General features: G+C 39.6%; 1 protein-coding gene across 1 annotated transcript in view; it reads right to left on the reverse strand.

Moving 5' to 3' along the window:
- Positions 1-13,556, reverse strand: part of KLHL20 (kelch like family member 20) — a 90,336-nt gene that overhangs the window by 75,343 nt on the left and 1,437 nt on the right. The gene's annotated exons all lie outside the window — the stretch shown is intronic.

The raw sequence follows: 13,556 nt of genomic DNA on the forward strand, positions 1-13,556 counted from the left end.
AGTGTCTTCCTTGTTCTTGTTAGCTTGGTTTTTGCGTTTGTTGTTTGGCATGTTGGAGATATTTGGTTTCTTCACTGTGGTGTTTTTTCTTGTTACACTATGGCTCTATATTAAGTGGACTGTCTGCTTTCGGTGGAGCCTTAGAGGCTTGAGATGAGTGTGGACTGAGAGCTGTGTTTGGTTCCTCAGGGTTGAGGGTGTGTCAAAGAGGACACTCCCAGGTTAGGTGTGGTAAATCTCTCTTTCTTTTTTTGATTTAAAAGGGAAGTAATTCCGCACAGCTGAACGTAATTGGAGGTAGTTAGCAGGTGAATGATATACCCATGGGAGCCAGAGATCAGAAGCTCTTTCCCAAGGACCACACAGGGAATCTGTGCTGCCCTCAGTGTGGGCTCCAATTCTCCTGCAGTCTCCCACTGGGTTGCCAAGTTAGATGCTAATCTCCTGTTATTTCACCCCTCCCCCCAGAGTCAGGTTTTTCTGCTAGGCTCAGGGCTGGTGCAGACCTGAGGTCGCCCTGCTTATGACGTATGTCCAAAATGGCGCCTGCTCTGTCTTGCTCGCCTTTGAGAGGTGAGCGGTCACTTTTTTTTTTTCCTCTCTCTTCTAGTTAGCCTGGTGAACTTTTCCCCACGGAGTTTCAAGCCTCGTTCCCTCTAGCCTCCTCTTTCCACTTGCCCGCTGGTATCTCGGGCTATTGAGGTTCGGCTCACCTCGCGTTCCAGCGCTGGTGTGTTGAGTCTGCCGCTGGTGTCCCGAACTTGGGCTCCCACGCTCTCCACACAGGTCCACTGTGAATCACTAGTTCCGGAAGAGTTTCCTCTGCTGTTTCATCTCCTACTCTTCCTTGACCCTGCAGTATCTCCACTTATATTAAACTTTCTCTCCCCCCGGTCTAATAGTGTGCTCCCTGCCTATTCCGCCATCTTGCCGAGCTCTCCATCCGTGGTTTGTAAACTTATAACTTTTATATGTAGTCATTCTCCAAAGTTTGTTTCTTTTTTAAAGATTTTACTATTTATTTGAGAGGCAGTGTTACAGACCGAGAGAAAGGTCTTCCATCTACTGGTTCACTCCCCAAATGGCTGCAATGGCTGGAGTTGGGCTGATCTGAAGCCAGGAGCTGGGAGCTTCTTCCGGGTTTCCCTTGTGGGTGCAGGGGCCCAAGCACTTGGGACATCTTCTGCTATTTTCCCAGGCCAGCAGCAAAGAGCTGGATTGAAACAGGAGCAGCTGAGACATGAACTGACACCATATGTGATGCTGTGCTGCCGGTGGAAGCTTCACACATTACATCATGGTACTAGCCCCTCTCCAAAGTTCTGTCTTCAGGTCTCTCTATACACAGTTCTGGGGGAGATCACGTAATATGGGTCCCATCATCCATATGTGAATGGTAAAGGATTCCTATCTTCCACCAATCTCATTCCTATCTTCTCGAAGATGATGTGTGAATGGGTAAAAGATTCTATCATATGTGTAAATATCCCACCACCACTAAAACTCAGTGTACATCAGTAATCTATCTAAAACTTTTGTCCTTATTCTCTGCCTTCTTATGTGTCTATGGTAAACTTCCTCAGATCAATAAAGATAATTTCATTCTTTTGGTTACTCTTAACCCTTTGCCTCTCATATGTCTTCAAACCCATCCATCATCAAATCCTGTCATTTTACCTCCAAAGAGTTTTAAAAAATCCAACTATGATTGACCTTCAAAAAGTTAATGGAAGATGAAAATTATATATATAAAAAAAAGATAGATTTAAAAATTTTCTGGACCAAATCATTCAATTCCATCTTCTATGAACTTTTTGAAGTCCTTTCTTCCATCCACATGTTTACCCTCCAACTGGCCAGGGCTGATCCAGGCCAAAGCCAGGAGCCAGGAACTTCATCTAGGTTTCCCATGTGGGTGGCAGAGGCCCAAACACTTAGACCACTTTCTGCTGCTTTCCCAGGCACATTAGCAGAGAGCTGGGCGATCCAAAGCCAGGAGCCAGGAGCCTCTTCCGGGTCTCCCACATGGGTATAAGGGCCCAAGCACTTGGGCCATCCTGCACTGCTCTCCCAGGTGCTTTATCAAGGAGCTAGATCAGAAACGGAGCAGTAGGACTCAAAACTAGTGCTGATGTGGGATGCCAGAGTCGTTAGCAGCAGCTTAATCTGTTGTGCCTCAACACCAGCCCTGAACATGTGCTTTTATTTATTTATTTTTAATGTAATATTAACTCTTTAATAAATTATTTTCACACAATCTTTAGAAAAGGTAGCCTTTGTAATGAATATAAAGTTGTTTTTATGCTAACTTTCACATTATCTTTTTTTAAAAAACCAAGTAGTTTTTAACTCTTGTACATAGTAACCCAGAAGATATTTGTGGACCAAACAAGTGCTTTTAAAAACTTAAGCTCACACCTTCCATCACTCTCATGTCTAAAGGGTTTTGCTAGCAGAAAAGTAATTTTTGGGGTATGTTTTCTCAGTGTTTTTGAATGAAAATTATACGAGGCCCCAGAGTGGTCTGTGTTCACACCTTGCCACATTTATATCCACAACTTCTTTGTTTGGGGTCTGGTGCAATAGAGGCTCTAAAAATGTGGGGGTGAGGTAGCAAGATGAAATGTGAACTACTCCCGGGACAATGCAGAGCCCTAAGAAAGGTTTTCATTAAAGGCTTGGGGTAGAGGCTGAGGGAGGGGGTAGGCTTTATTGTTCAAGTAAAAATTTATATAGAAAAACTAGGAGATCTCAAATTATTTGCTTTTTCAATCTATAGATTTGTATCCTAACAATGACTTTTTTTAAAAAAAGATTTGTTTATTTGAAAGCCAGAGTTACACAGAAAGAGGAGGGAGGGAGGGAGGGAGGGAGAGAGAGAGAGAGAGAGTCAGTCTTCCATCTGATGGTTCACTCCCTAGATGGTCGCAATGGCTGGAGCTGTGCCAATGCAAAGCCAGGAGTCAGGAGCTTCCTCCGGGTCTCCCACACGGGTGCAGGAGCCCAAGGACTTGGACCATCTTCTACTGCTTTCCCAGGCCACAGCAGAGAGCTGGATCAGAAGTGGAGCAGCTGGGTCTTGAACCAGTGCCCATATGGGATGCCGGCACTTCAGGCAAGGGCATTAATCCATTGCGCCACAGCACAGGCTCCCCTAATAATGACTTAATGACATTACAAAGAAAAAGAAATTGAATTCATAAAAATTTTTATTAACTTAATTTGCTAGCCATCAAAGAAGGAGGTACCTTTCTCTGAAGGAAAGAGAGAACTTCCACTTTGATTATGGCCTTGTCTAAGTAAGGTCTGAGTTTGTGAACTCAAGAGGCTTCCACGGGATACACAGCAGACTCATAAATGGCAGATGCCATAAACAGCACTCTGGCCTCAGAATCAGCCCTTAAGGCATTCAGAGCTGGCTAAAAAGCCCATGAGAATTTCTCAGGCATGGAAAGCCAAGACAATGTGGCAAAACAACAACAACAACAAAAAAAAAAAACCCTAAATGAAAGATCTCTGTGAGATCCCAGCAGAAAGAACAGGCCACCAAAGAAGGAGGTACCTTTCTCTGAAGGGAGCAGAGAACTTCCACTTTGACTATGGCCTTGTCTAAATAAGATCGGAGTTTGTGAACTCAAGAGGCTTCCGTAGCCTTGGCAGCTCATGACAAGAGCCTCGGGTGATTACTGACATCTTAAATAAGAGTGTCAATTGTTAAATCAACAACAGGAGTCACTGTGCACTTACTCCCCATGTAGGACCTCTGTCCTTAATGTGTTGTACTATGCAAATTAATGGTAAAACTAGTATTCAAACAGTACTTTATACTTTGTGTGTCTGTGTGGGTGCAATCTGTTGAAATCTTTACTTAGTATATACTAAGTTGATCTTCTGTATATAAAGATAATTAAGAATGAATCTTGGCCGGCGCCGTGGCTTAACAGGCTAATCCTCTGCCTTGTGGCGCCAGCACACCGGGTTCTAGTCCTGGTTGAGGCGCCGGATTCTATCCCGGTTGCCCCTCTTCCAGGCCAGCTCTCTGCTATGGCCCGGGAAGGCAGTGGAGGATGGCCCAAGTGCTTGGGCCCTGCACCCGCATGGGAGACCAGGAGAAGCACCTGGCTCCTGGCTTCGGATCAGTGTGATGAGCCGGCTGCAGTGGCCATTGGAGGGTGAACCTACGGCAAAAAAGGAAGACCTTTCTCTCTGTCTCTCTCTCTCACTATCTACTCTGTCATTTAAAAAAAAAAAAAAAAGAATGAATCTTAATGAAGAATGGGATGGGAGAGGGAGTAGGAGATGGGATGGTTTGCAGGTGGGAGGGTGGTTATGGGGGGGGGGACCGCTATAACCCAAAAGTTATACTTTTGAAATTTATATTTATTAAATAAAAGTTTTCTTAAAAAAGATACTTACATGTCCCCTAAAGTAGATTGTTTGAAGGAAAGCCAATGTGAAATTCTGCTATAGCATTTTGGTACAACTTATTTGAGGCTTTTGAATGTACTTTACCATATTTATAAATTTGAATTTTTAAAAAATAATAAAAAGAAAAAAAAGAAAAATAACTTAATATGTAGGCTAATCTATATATATCTTAGGAATGAAAGAGTTAAGTGAAAGGATTGTCTGGAGGCTATCCACAGTTAACAAACCAGAGTATCAAATAGAGCGTTCGTGTTCTACTATAAACTATCACTTTTGGGAAAGAATCAGTCTTTCTAAAATCAAAGAATATAAAATCTGCTAACAATAACGTTAACAGTTCTTTTTAGTATTTATGAATATTCTAGTAATGGTATATTTTCTAGCAACTATTTCAGTCTTTAACATAACTTTGACTTTGTTCCTCTAATCAATTATGTGCTTTCGGGAAAACTGACCACATCCTCAGCTTTAAGGATATGTCTGGTAGCTTTGGAATCCGCAAGGAGGGAAGGCTACGCGCCGGACACCTTGCAATATCCTCCGTTATCTGATGGTACACCCTTACTTGAGCTGATCTTCAAACTGAAACAACAGATTTACAGTTCATAACTCAGGGAACATTTGTTTTGTTGGGTGTTAACTAGGAAAAAGTAGCAAAGATAGATCCCTAAGAAGGGATTGATACTGCAGGATCTACAATGGAGAGAAAGAGAGCATTTTGGTCCAAGATAGTGTTATGAGTCCACTGCATCAATGATCCCTGGAGTCCACTGTATCTCTGGCCTTCTTGTCTTTGAAATAAAAAATTTTCATATTGTTTAAGGTTGTCAGCTTCAGGACTTTGATACCAATCTAAAACATTCTGATACCGAAATTGGTTAATAAAGAAACGTACCCTTGCTTAGACTGATTTGCTATATCTGTACAGAAGCTCTCTCTCCATTGTTTTTAGATTTCAAATACAGTATTGAGAGATTAGAGTTATGAGCTGAATTTGTGCCTTTTCTTCCAAATGAAGTGGAAATGTGAGGAAGACTAGCTACTGTTTCTTCACTGGCTGACTGCAAATTTTTATTATTAAATGGAGTACTATTTCCTGGGTTTTGTTTTGAAATTGAATTTGAATATCTTTAGGAACGCACATAATCCTAGTTTGCCAAAGTCATTACTATGCTTTGTGTTACATGAAGCTATGACACGAAATTGTATGAACTACCTAAAGATACATGAGGATTTTTTTAAAAAACTTTTCTTCAAGACACATCAGGATTGTAACAAAGAGAAGTAAACTGATTAGTATAATAAAATAACAGCAATTTGGAAGGAAGAGAGTTTTAGGGGGAGAAAGGGAGAATTATAAGGGAAAGAGAGGTTAAACCTGGTGGCTGACTGGGCTGAAAGGAGAATGACAGCTACTAAATCTCCTTAATTATCCCCAAAGTTTTAGTTAAACCTTAAGGTATTAAACAGCTTTGCCATTAGGGTGGCTGGTGGGGGAAGGAAGATATACACATTTTCTTTTTTTTTTTTTAAACTTTTATTTAATGAATATAAATTTCCAAAGTATAGCCCATGGGTTACAATGGCTTCCCCCCTCCCATAACTTCCCTCCCGCCCGCAACCCTCCCCCTTCCCACTCCCTTTCCCCTTCCATTCATGTAAAGATCATTTTCAATTCTCTTTGTATACAGAAGATCAGTTTAGTATATATTAGGTAAAGATTTCAACATTTTGCCCATATAGCAACACAAAGTGAAAAAACTACCATTGGATTACTAATTATAGCATTAAATAGCAATGTACAGCACATTAAAGACAGAGATCCTACATAATTTTTTTTTCAAATTAATTAATTTTCTATGCCATTTCCATTTTAACACCAGGTTGTTTTTTTTTCATTTCCAATTCTCTTTATATACAGAAGATCAATTCAGTATATAATTAGTAAAGACCTCATCAGTTTGTGCCCACACAGAAACGCAAAGTATAAAAATACTGTTTCAGTACTAGTTATAGCATCACTTCGCTTTAGACGACACATTAGGGACAGATCCCACATGGGGTGTAAGTACACAGTGACTCAGCAACAGGAGTCACTGTGTACTTACACCCCATGTGGGATATACACATTTTCAATGACTGTGGTCAGTGAAAATGAAGAAAGAGGCAATAAGTATTGAATATTTCAAGAAAAAGGGCTGGTTGTAAAGAGTCAGATAGTACTCTATCTATTGGCTTAAAGAAGGGAAATATTGGAAAATGGAGCATATACTGATGCAAAGAATCAAAAGGAAGAAGCTTAAAAATACAAGGAGACAATAAATGACAGAGTGAGATCCTCCAAGAGGAGGAGCATACAAGACCAAAATACAGAAGGATTAGGTCTCAGACAAAAGGAAGACCTAATGAAAGGAGATCAGAGAGACAGAGTGGGAAGGGAGATAATGTAGAAAGAGAGACACTTATTTCTGGGGTACACAGGTATAAGAAAGTAGGAAAAATTCATACATGATGGCTTCTTTTTTTTCTGTGAAGTCAAGAAGTAGGGGAGCAGGTCTTCTGTTAGTGTAGAATGGTAACTGGATCATGAGAAGAAAGAGAGTACAGATGTGAAGTAATTGGTGTGGGGAATGAGTAAGCACTGGGACTCACACAGATATTGTGGGATAACACTGTTGGCTAAAATGGCATTAGAGGCAATAAATACATAGCAGCATGAATTGCCTGTGCTTGGTTTTATCCATCAGTGCTCAATAGCCCAGATCAGAGACTATAAATGCTTGGATTAACCTAGAGTTAACTAAGTTGAGCAACAAGTAGAAAATGGTTTCAGAATTTGAGGTAGTGCACTGGGTGAAGCAGAAAGGGCAAAGGTATGTTGATTTTCACTAGGTCAAAGAACAGAAGTAGTGGGCATTTAAGAGGTGATGATCTAAGAACAAGTTTTAGAATTTATGATTTCAGAGCTTTTCCTGAGTGACAGAGTAGGAATGAGTGAAGGTGAAAGTCACAGCAGTTTAGAAAGACAAGAAAATGTCAAGTAGGTAAATGGATGAGTCATTCCAGGAATATTCATATCTCCTGAAATGACAGGAAAACAATAAATTGCACATGCAGGAAGCATAAACCAAGGAACAGATCAAGTGTAAACCCCAGCCACAGGATAAGCGACCGGGACTACATGGGCTAGATGGATTTTGGCCGGCGCAGTGCGGAGGAGTATGAGTACCCGTCCTAGGGAAGCCGGTGCCTCCCTTGGCCCGACAGGAAGCTACCTCCTGACCTTACGAAGAGGAGGCTGAATACCAAAACAATCACATTGTAACTCATTGTCACCGACGTTTGACATCTGAAGTCTCAATTAAGTTCTCAATGTGAAAAAGTCTAAATTGTCGAGTGAGTGCCCCCTCCCCCACCAACCTCAGCCCAATCATGCAAATAGAAGACCCATGTGTGCTACATGGGTGGCTCCTCCTCCTCAAGTGTTGCTATGCTATTAAAGTGATGGCTTTCTGTCCGTAAAAAAAAAAAAAAAAAAAGGAAGCATAAACCAAGGAACAGATCAAGTGCTTACCACAGGAATGTTACCATTTTTGATACCACCCTAAGTAAACAGCACTTCTATCTACCCAGTATGAGTCAATTTCAGAGTTATCAAGTCACACATTCCCCACATATACTACTCTAAAGTAGTCTCAGTTAAGAAGAGAATAATTTTCTGTAAGTGAAAAACAAGCAAAAAGTTTAAAAAATAATCTTTGATTCTAAGCCATTTATAACCAAGTTTTATATCTTAGTCCAAAGATCTACAACATCTTTTCTTAGTCAAATTCTACTCTCTATCTAAATGAACATTTCTCCTTTAATATTTCAAAAATTCTGTTTTAATTTGGAAATTAACAGCCTGCCTTAAAAAAACATTGAGTTGAGCTGACCCTTGCTTATAGAAATAAATATACTGAATAGAGCAGGGCAGAGATATGAGCACACAAATCCTCAAAGCAGAAATAACATCTCAAAGCATAAGTTCTGCTTACTAGAGGAGTACCCACTAACCACTATATTCCATACCTGACTCCATATAGGAGAGCCAGGCTGTAAATCCCTTTATGTGAAGACAGATTACGAATATTTCCGCCCCAAGACATTTCATAACTGCTTAATGGATAAAATTAATGTAAGCATTATCACTTCTTGGCCTTTTGGCTAAGATCAAGTGTAATGTAAGCACTAAGCACCTTGGTCCAATGATCAAGGCAAGATGAAGAAGGAAGAGTAAACAGCCATGCAAGAAGGCTTGTCTTCTTGTTAGGTTATCAAAAGCCTTCCTAGAATACTCCTCAATAACTTCTGCTGACATCTCACGGGCAGCATCTCCCAAAGCAAAGAAGACTAAGAAGCAAAGCACAACATTACAACATTTAATTTTCTCGTGTCTATGCTAACGGGAGGGAGGAAAGAAAAGGTGTTGATCAAGGTAACATACAGTGGATGCCACACTAGGGAACAGTCAAACCAAGCTGGTATAACTTCTACTACTTTTAAGTATATATTTTGATGACTAGAGTTAATAGAAAGCTCTAAAGATATGAGGTCTAAATGGATTTTTTGGTCTTTTGAAATTGAACTCAACGAGTAGCTCGATTTTCACTGTAAGTAAAAGATTATCAATAAAATTTCTAGATATATATAAATAAAATTAAGATCAAAGCACCTGAAGCTTCTTGCCTACTTCAGAATTTTTACCGGGTATTCCTCTTAAGCCCTCCTTGAACACCCTTGGTGCTCCCTAGGGTTCTTCCTCGGCATTCTCCCTTTCCTGTTCTACCCTCATTCATGCCTACAGCTTGAAAAACATTGTATATTTATGATTCACAGTTTTTAAATTTCCAGACCAAATCTCTATTTTGCCCCAGAATCATATTATAATTACATGCTGGTCTTTCCATATGGCTGTTTTCTAGACAAAATAATCTTTTTAAAAAATACTGTGTGATTTTCTTGGGAAAATGTTTATTTATAGTTGAGAGTGAGAATGAAAGAGACAGTGAGAAAGAGAGTGAAAGCGAGAGAGAGAGACACACAGACACACACACACAGAGGTTTCTTTCATTTGTTGGTTCATCCCCCAGATGCCCACAATAGCCTAGACTGGACCAAGCTGAAGCCAAGAACATGAAACTTCGTCCGGGTCTCCCACATGGGTAGCAAGGGAGACCATGAGTCATCATCTATTCCTTCCAGGGTGCACATTAGCAGGAAGCTAGATCACAAACAAAGCAGCAGGAACCAGCACTCTGATATGGGCTGTGCACTTCACAGGCAGTGGTTTAACCTACTGTACTACAAGCCTGCCCAGAAAATACTCCTAATGTGTATGAAATGGAATCTATTCTTGGCTTACTGTACTGTTCATCTTCCTGTACTTTTTAAAGATTTATTTATTTATTTGAAAGGCAGGGTTACACACAGAGATAAAGGGAGAGACAGAGAGAGAGAAAGAGATCTTCCATCCCTTGGTTCACTCCAAATGGCCGCAACAGATAGGCCTGGGCCAGGCCAAAGCCAGGAGCCCAGAGCTTCCCCCAGGTCTCCTATGTGAGTACAGGGACCCCAGGGGTCACCCTCCTTCGCCCTCCAAGGTGCATTAGCAGGGAGCTGGGTCAGAAGTGGAGCAGCCTGGACAGGAACTGGCACCTAAATGGAATGCTGGCATTGGCAGGTGGTGGCCTTACCTGCTATGCCACAGTCAACCCCTCTTCCTGTATTTTTAATCTCATCCTGGTAGCATCCAGTTTCCCAAGTTGAAATCTCTAAAGTGACTTATTATATTGTTAATTTTTCATCACTCTAAGTTCATTTCACCAAATTCTTTAAGTTTTACCACTAAATACTCAATTTATTCTCTTAATCTTCACTGACATACATCTACTTCAGATCCTCATCATCTTTCTAAACTATTACAAGTCCTTTAAATTCATTTTTTGCGATCATTTCTTCCCTCTTTTCAGGCTATTCCCTATGTGCTTACGATTCAGCCCAAAGGACAGCATGATCTAGCAATGTCCCCTGACTCTTAAACAACCTAAGTACAAAGACAAAACTCTTCCCCATGGTCCAGTCTCATTTTTCATGATTTTCCCCCCGATTCTCTTTCTTCTCCCCAATAACCTATACTACCAAGAACTCGCCATTCAAACATGTCAGACATTTTTGGATCTTGGCTGTTCACTCTGTTTATGGCATCCTTCGCTATTTCCCTTCTTTAGAAAAGTAAATTCTTAGCCTTTCTGTAAGAACCAGCTTAAATAGCACCACCTCTATGATACTCTCCTTATCTCCACAGAGCAGATATTCCCTCATCTCAGTTTACATCTCTATTAAAATGCTGTTTCCATTGTATTAGGATGTGTGTTTCTACCATTTCATATACAGGCATAGAACAGATACTATATAAATGTTTGGTGAGTGAACAAACCAATTTCCAACGAAATCAGGCTTGGCTTCTTGTTTATATGTTTAAGGAAAGGTGGAAGAATTACATTACAGAATGTCTCAGTATTTCTAAATGAAATTAATAATGAAAAATTTTATTTTGGGAAACAGGCACATAGTTGGTGAGATTGTAGATTGGTACAGCTTCTAAGAAGGGAGATTTGTCAATATCTACCAATATTTAAAAATGGACATACTCTTGGGCAATTCTACATCTAAAAATTTATCCTACAATTACATGTATGGGTAAGAAACTGCACTACTTGTAACAGCACAACATTTTTTTTTAACTTTTATTTAATAAATATAAATTTCGAAAGTACAAGTTTTGGTTTATAGCGGTCCCCCTCCCCTATAACCACCCTCCCACCTGCAAACCATCCCATCTCCTACTCCCTCTCCCATCCCATTCTTCATTAAGATTCATCTTTAATTATCTTTATATACAGAAGATCAACTTAGTATATACTAAGTAAAGATTTCAACAGATTGCACCCACACAGACACACAAAGTATAAAGTACTGTTTGAATACTAGTTTTACCATTAATTTGCATAGTACAACACATTAAGGACAGAGGTCCTACATGGGGAGTAAGTGCACAGTGACTCCTGTTGTTGATTTAACAATTGACACTCTTATTTAAGATGTCAGTAATCACCCGAGGCTCTTGTCATGAGCTGCCAAGGCTACGGAAGCCTCTTGAGTTCACAAACTCCGATCTTATTTAGACAAGGCCATAGTCAAAGTGGAAGTTCTCTGCTCCCTTCAGAGAAAGGTACCTCCTTCTTTGGTGGCCTTTTCTTTCCGCTGGGATCTCACAGAGATCTTTCATTTAGGGTTTTTTTTTGTTGTTTTTTTTGCCACATTGTCTTGGCTTTCCATGCCTGAGAAATTCTCATGGGCTTTTTAGCCAGCTCTGAATGCCTTAAGGGCTGATTCTGAGGCCAGGGTGAACAGCACAACATTTCAAATAAATGTTTCTCAAAAGGGCTGGGTTACCTATAGTATGTACAGAAAATGGAATAGTATAAGACTATTAAAAACAAGCTGAATCTATATGTATTTGTCACAATTTACAAAGTAATTTGTGAAGTAAATAAAGGTACAAAGAATATGCACGATATGCTGACATTAATGCTTTTTAAATGGGAAGATAGCCTGTATATGCTTGTGTATGCATTACAATTTCTGGGAAAGAAACTGCTTGCAGTGTTTGCCTTTGCAGAGAACTTGGAGCTGGGGTCAGCACTGGGTGACTTACTTTTCATTCAATATCCTATCGTATCTTTACATTTTACATCATGTACACATAAAGTTAAGTAAATAAATGAAATGAAACTGTCCTAACAAAAATGCCAATTGACTTCATGAAAATTTATAATCAAGATTTAGAATTTCTCTAACAATAGTTTTCAATCTTTTCTTGCTCATGGGTTTTTTTTTCTTGAGAGGAAAAGTAGAAACTTCATCATTCAAACAATTATTCAGTAATCATTAGGTGCTAGGGAGGCAAACATATGAAGACACATAAAACTCAAAGAGTTAGCAATCTAGAAGTGAGAGTGAACATGTATTCAGATAATCTTAATATAAAGGATTACTTTGCACTCAAAGCTTCTTTACCAGTAGATGAGTATAAAGCCAACATGATGGAGACTGCTCTCTGGGTTGTAGCAGCAGAAATGAAAGTCCAACAAGAAATGATTAGGAAGATGGGACTTAATGTAAGTAGTAGAGAAAAGTAAGATCAGAGAGCAATGGGTAGACTAGGCTCTGGCCAAGTGATGGTGACACAGAAAGAGCTGGAACTTAACAATTATTGGCACTAGAATTATCCAAAATGATTTTGAATAACTGACAGTATTATGCTAATAAAACAAGAAAGAACAAACATGAGCGAGTAAGTGAATATTTTATACAGATATTAGATAAATCCAAAACATTCCCACGCTCTTTCATTTAAAACAATAGGCTATCATTTTAGCAATTACATAAGATATGACATCTATGGCAGCTGAGGGTGAGGTTAATCAGTGGCTTTTGCAATCATGTTACAAACTGAAGTGATAAAGCATTTGTATACGTGTTGTTAATTTTTTTCATGTTCTTTGTGGTCAAATATTACTCCTCCAATAGTTAAGTACCAAATAAGATAATGGCACTGGTCACCTCCATAGCATCTTTCTATTTGAAGATCTGAAAGCACCAGCAAGCTTTCATTAATGCCCAATATTCTAATCAGATAAACTTACAGAATTAAATGGAGGATACAAGCAAGGTGAACAGTTCAAGGTCAATTGATAAATCAACAGATTTGGGACAAGAGGTACCTGCTGTTTCTTTTGAATTATACATGACATCCCCTTCATGAAATGTTTCTTCTCTTAAAATGGTTGTTTATCTTTGATGTTAAATAACAAATGATGAAACAGAGTTCAAGAAGTATAAAATGAGTGCATTGGTGGTATAGTGGTGAGCACAGCTGCCTTCCAAGAAGCATAAAATGAGTTTAAAAAAATGAAGAAACAGAACTGGGCTGATTTTGTTTCAGCAGAATCTGGTCTCATTTGTTAAAACAGATTGAGAAGAAGCATTACCGCATTCTAGAGTTGGTAGGGCCTATAACTGTC

This window comes from Lepus europaeus, chromosome 5 (assembly GCF_033115175.1).
Source record: "Lepus europaeus isolate LE1 chromosome 5, mLepTim1.pri, whole genome shotgun sequence".
Lineage (NCBI taxonomy): Eukaryota > Metazoa > Chordata > Mammalia > Lagomorpha > Leporidae > Lepus > Lepus europaeus.